Genomic DNA, 6,264 nt, shown 5'->3' with positions numbered 1-6,264 from the left:
AATAAAATAAATGGTAAATAAATTAATAAAACAAGAAATAAAATGAATAAATGCACCAAACACAATATGGACTGAATATCTGAACAGAAGTATAAATCCTATCATTAAAATGTATATAAGGAGTAACTTTTCCAGGACTGAGGCTTGAATTCAGTCCCCCAAGGAGGAAGGAATGGCAGGAGATCCTGAGATACTAGTTTCTGGACATAGGAAGAGTCATGGCATGAGATCAATCTCATCCTTGAATGAGTAGTTTGTGCATGATGCGAGTAGGAAATGATATGCATGACTCATGGGGTATAGATTATTTGTAAAGGAGAGTTAATGAAGCATGACAATAATCATCACAGACATGAAATGAGTGCATCAGAAAAGATCCAAATATAGGTACTTACAGATTGGATTCCATCACAGGTCACCATCAATCCTACTCTATACAAATATGTACTTATTTGCATTATACCTTCAACTTATGAATGGATGACTATTGTGCTCCCCACTCTCCCCCCAGGGGGGCTCAAATACAGGTATTGGGAATACCTAGCTCCTTTGTCGCTCACAGGCTGGTGTGCTCATGTGGACCCATTCACCAATTGGGCCTGCTATGGCCCGAGTTCAGATACAAGCCCTGCCAAAAGATTCATCTTGATGTCAGAAGCCAATGGTTGCATCTGTTTTCTTTTCCTTTGCAAGTCTTGGGTCTCAGCTAGGATGGAGAATGCATGGGCCACACTGTGGTCATGGGAATAAAGGTGATGCATGTCAGCCCAGTTATACCTGTCATCATATACATAAGAAAATACACAATACATCCATGAATAGCATACAAAATAAATACAATAAGTACACTCAATGCACAATGCAGTCTACACACGGATGTGAATATACATCCCATATTTAAATGATGCATTGAGCACTATTTTGGCCTCCCTGTGGCTCGATCTCAGTTCCTGGGAAGAGCCCATCTCCTTAGTGGCTCAAAGTCTGGTGCAATCACGTGGACCGATTGGGCAGTTGGGCCTCCTAGGAAATGAGTTCGAAGCCCAGCACTGCCAAAAATTCACCCTGATGTCAGAAGCCAGTCATTGCACCTGTTTTCCTGTGCTTTGCAACTTCTGAGTCTCAGCCAGGATGGAGAATATATATGCAATTGATGTCAGCTTATATTTCCATAATTCATTCATCTGCAATAACAATTTGCAAGACTGGAGATGAGAAGCACTTAGACATGATTTTATTCTCGTTCATTTGGAAGATTAACCTTTAGTCAACAGGAAAGTTTAAAAATGGCTTAGAATTTATTCCTAACTACCAGTTTTTATAAATGGCTTTCTACAATGGTATGTGATTATTTTATTTTACATAGGATAATTTTTTCTACTACCTATAAGTTTTGGAAAAAGAAGAAAACTAATATTTACTACTATAAAGGAATATGATAGAAACAGAAGACAGATTTTATGTTTGTCACATCTCTCATCAGTACCCATATTCAAGACTTAAAGTCATATTTCTTACTATGTTAGACAGATAGGGAAAATACATGATAAGGCAACACATGATAAGGCAACTATTAGTGACTTTTTAAAATGTACCTTCTTATGTGATGAAATTTACTTTATTAGCTAAATATGGGAGGCTGATCTATTTAACACATTTCTGGAAGGCACCTACTGACCAACACAAATGGTGGAGGGTACTATTTCTACACTTTAATGAATGGTTGAACTTGTTTGGTATTAGTGCTGGGTACGTAAATCAACTCTATTGTAACTTGCTCCCTACCCTTGAAAACCTTGTAATGTCACTATCATCTACTTGTCAAGTGTTATTTTGGTGAATATGATTTTTAAAAGTTTATTTGAAAGGGAATATACTTTCAGGAGATTAAATGTAGGTTATATTGGTTTGAGAATGACAACATTTTTATACTACAGACCAAGATTTACTGAAGTAACAGTGTTTTGAAGCACTAAGGGTCTTCTCAATTAATGTATTTCTAAATTATATTTGACCTCTAAATCAAGTTTTCCTAGTCTTGGTATACCAATTATGGATCTATCATTCCAGAAACTATTTTTTTTGGCTGCACTGAAATCTTTCATTAATCATTAGGAGAGGGGTATTAAAAATAACCTTGTTCATTTGTGATTTTATTCACTCATATAGGCTGGTCATCTGTAAATTGAAAGTTTGAATTACAGTACTTTCTCTCAGATTTTGTGATCTCATCTTTCATTTTAAGTTGCCTTGCATTGCACAATTGATTACTGCTAATTCTTGTAAGGAATTGGGACCCTGAAATATTATAGGAAATGAGAAATTGAGATGATTCTTCAATTATTTTCTGTTGGCATGTTGCATGGGCCTATGTGAGAAGTCATGCCCTTGTTATCTGATGATGCAGATAACTGGGACCTGGTTTCCTAGGACCCGTGGGTCCTGCAGAAGAATAATAGCTTTTAGACATCATATCAGAAAAATTTGGGTATAATCAGTAAGAATGCTTCAGAAATATGGAGAAAAACACTTTGGGACCAACGACTTAAAACAATAAACAGAGCATCAGAATAAATAGCTTATAGATTAGTAGAAAACAATACTGTTATTTTACCATGTGAATTCAGAAGACCATGAACACTTAGAAGGAATCACAAGTTTATACCGAAGATATTGCATTGATGCTTTTTATATTCTAATATATATTCTAAACCTAATTATTTATATTCTAATCTATTTATGGGAATAAATGTCAATATATTTGTCAAATTATCAATTCTAGTAAGATTCACTGTAGGAAATTTAAAATCAGCACATATAAATATAAAATATATAAGTGTATATAATATGAAAATTGTTTTGCATTGTTGTGTTCTGTTTAGAGAATCAAAGGCAACTCTGTTTTAAAGTATTATTCCATTATCTCTACCTCAGTTTTTGGTAGAGTTACACTTAAAGATTTATCATATGTGGATTTACAGCCTAGAGGCAAGAGGAAATACTGTGATTAAAACATTACCAATTTAAGGTCTAATATCGAGGAGAAAGATATGGACTTCTTCAGGAGCTATGGAAATATTTAGTGATAGAATGTCAGTACTGTAAGTTCCTGCTTGGTTGGATAATAGGCCAGGACAGTAGGTAATCATGCATATGAACAATTTTTTCATTTTCTTGGCTTTAGCTACTTTTGAAATAACTATAATAAACAATTATATTTTGATAAAATACCTTCCATTCTGAACAATTCTGTCTGAACTGTTTCTCTATATATGATCCCTTGTAACTAAGATTATTTTTGTTCCAGTAAGACAATCTATGCTGTCAGGGTAAGATATTCTGGTTGGTCTGTTCCTACATGGAAGAAGGGTAAAGGTTCAGTGTCAGTGTCTAGTGTGTTGGGGTCCCTGGGTAAGGGTCACGAAATCACCAGGACAAAGGGGATGCAGAGTGCAAACAGCAATTGCCACTGCATGTTGTGCTTTATTGTTAGTGGGTATTTAAAGACAAGCAAGCATAATCTTTGCCAAGATTTGGTCAGAAAACACTCACACAAAAAATTTCCACAAATACATTTTTACTTAACCTATGAGACAATGTCTAGGTATATTATTATCTAAACTATTTTAGAGGAAGCTAAAATCACTTCTCCAATCTCAGGAAAATGCTTGACCAGCTGTTCATCTATGCTTAAGCAAGCAGAAGAGCCACTTGCTCAGCTCCCAGGAGTCTGTGACATGTGTTTTGAGATAGAGAGAGAGAACATTTTCCCTCTCTAGCCTGGCGTTCCAAGAGCTTTCCTAATCCCAAACACAGTCCTCAGATAATCCCGAGCCTGGAGCCTGCATCATTCTGCCCCCTTCAACATAGACCCTGAGTCTTCACAGTTCGGGTAGACATTTGTCCCAGCAAGACCTCATTTGGGAAATTTTAAGCTGCAGAAAGAAGTAGCACTTAAGCAAGGCTTACTTTGAATCCATTAGCTCCACACAGCTAACTCAGTTGATAAATAAGTACTTGAAAAGCCACCACCTTTGGACTTAGATGTAAAGGCTTCAAGTTATGATCAAATTTAAAATGAAAATGACAAAATAGTCATTGATAAAAAATTGTAAATGTGAGCAATTGACCAAACTATATAAGTTTTTTCCACTATACACATAATTTTAGAGAAATAAGATCAATAGCATTTTTAGGAACAATAAGAGTTCCTTGTTACAAACAGGCAAACATGGATATATGCCTGTATAAAGGTTGCATCATTACGTACTTAAATTTAGAGGAGACTACATGCTTCAGCAGCAGGTCTACCCAAATTACAACAATACAGAGTTTAACATGGCACTTGCACAAGGATGATATGAAAATTAGTGAAGTATTCCATATTATAGTAAGATATGGCTGTTGCTTTGTATTGTGAAAAAAATTTGTAGGGACACAAAAGATGGACTGGCATTTTTGAAATTTAAGAAACTTAACCAAACCATTACGACTTAGGAGAACAATTTGTACAGCCTTCGACAATTTCAAAGAGGTAGTGATACATACTTATCCTTTTGGAAATATCAAATGTAGTTTCTTCCAAGTTGTTCTTTAGACCTGGTTTGATATAATGGTTCAACAGAAGGAGATACAGAGAATCATTGCTATTTCTATTCCCAGCAGCAAGATGCAAGGGGGTCAAGAGGCCTTTAGTTTGGGGATTGGTATCTGCAACATGATGAAGTAATAAAGAAGCCACTCTGGTATTATTCCACATATAAGCACTGTGCAGGGGTGTCCAGCCATTCAGAGTTATTGCATGAATATCTGCCTTGAGCTACCAGCTCATGGACAATGTCTAAGTGTCCACTCTAGGCTTCCCGATGAAGAGGGGTATACTCATCCTCATCCCTAGTTTTCATCTGGGAGGCCTTTTTGGAAAGTAGTCTCCACACCATAGTAAGCCGATATATTTTGGCATCCCAAAGAAGAAATTTGCTTGGATCCTATTCCATTTTTTCTTGCAATTGATACCATTTCTCACTTTTTCATCTTGTTCCTTGTCTTCGTCAGAATTGCCTAACCAGAGAATTTCAGTGCCAGTGGGAATGAGATGTCCAAGTATTTCCCCAATAGTTCACATTGGTTGAACTGGTCAGAAAAAACTGGTGAATTTTCTGCATATGTTTTTTCACCATGACTTATTTTCTTTTTCCATTTTTACTATTCTAAATTATTCTAACTGGAGACTAGGGAATTGATAGAGAGCAGAGGAAAGATTTTCCTCAGTATTCAAAGGTACAGACTGAAAATGAGGACCAGTAGTGTCTTCATGTGCACCTTATTCTAGGAATGAGAAAATAGGAAACAATGCCTTCTATGTAAATGATTTGGGAAATACCATGTTATAGTGTAAGAGAACTCACTATTCAACATATGGGCTTTAAGAGCTTTCTAGTAGCTTTCTAATGTTGGTATCTAACATTAGAAAAAATGTATAATGCAGTAGTAAAATAGAAGTCCTTTGTATGACTAACTAAATTCTTGTTTTTTTAAAGACACTTGTTTTCATCTAAAAATAGGCCTATCTATTGTCTTCAGGTGACTTTGATGATTGAAGATGCTTAATGAGAAGTCAAAATGTATTAGCAGTCCCTTGCTATCAATTAAATTTCACTTTTTCTTCTTGGAGAATATAATGATCAAAGCAATAGTTCAGAATCAGCAAGCAGTAGTTCAGAATCATGCTTCAAGTGCAAGTGAATCACCAGTAAGTAATCCTCGATTCCATTTTCCACAAAGTTTTGTCACAGATACAATCTGCCTGCCTTCTCTAGCTGCTTTCCTAGCCTGGACCTATTCCTTCATTGTACAGGAAAAGTGTGATTCAACTGATTTCAGTCAGATCTGTTAGTAGAATTATCAAATATTTAGATTCTGTTTTTTAAAAAATTAGTTGTGGTGCCTGACCTCTAGGCCTGGGCACTGTCCTTGAGCTCTTCATATCAAGGCAAGTGCTCTACGACTTGAGCCACAGCACCACTTCTGGATTTTTTTGTTTATGTGGTGCTGTTTTGGGAAATGGCAGAGCAGAGAGAGAAATGATGCAACCAAAAACATAAAAGCAAAATAAATTAGGATAATTATGGAGCAATCATATTGTCTATGAGAACCATGAAAGAGAGAGAGGGAAAGAGATACAGATGTGCAATGACCTAGCTAGCCACAAAATCCATGCTTCTAATCAATTTACAGAGCAAACAATTTTTTTATTTTTTAAAA

At 35.9% G+C, this 6,264-nt stretch overlaps 1 pseudogene; it reads left to right on the top strand.

Annotated features, from left to right (window-relative positions):
- Nucleotides 1-4,290: 4,290 nt before the first annotated feature.
- Nucleotides 4,291-4,390, top strand: LOC122127572 (annotated as a pseudogene).
- Nucleotides 4,391-6,264: the final 1,874 nt, after the last annotated feature.

This window comes from Dipodomys spectabilis, unplaced genomic scaffold, assembly GCF_019054845.1.
Source record: "Dipodomys spectabilis isolate Male_0828 unplaced genomic scaffold, ASM1905484v1 ptg000303l, whole genome shotgun sequence".
In the NCBI taxonomy this organism is placed as follows: Eukaryota; Metazoa; Chordata; class Mammalia; order Rodentia; family Heteromyidae; genus Dipodomys; species Dipodomys spectabilis.
Note: the sequence above shows the minus strand (reverse complement) of the source record. Positions and strands in the feature narration are given on the sequence as shown.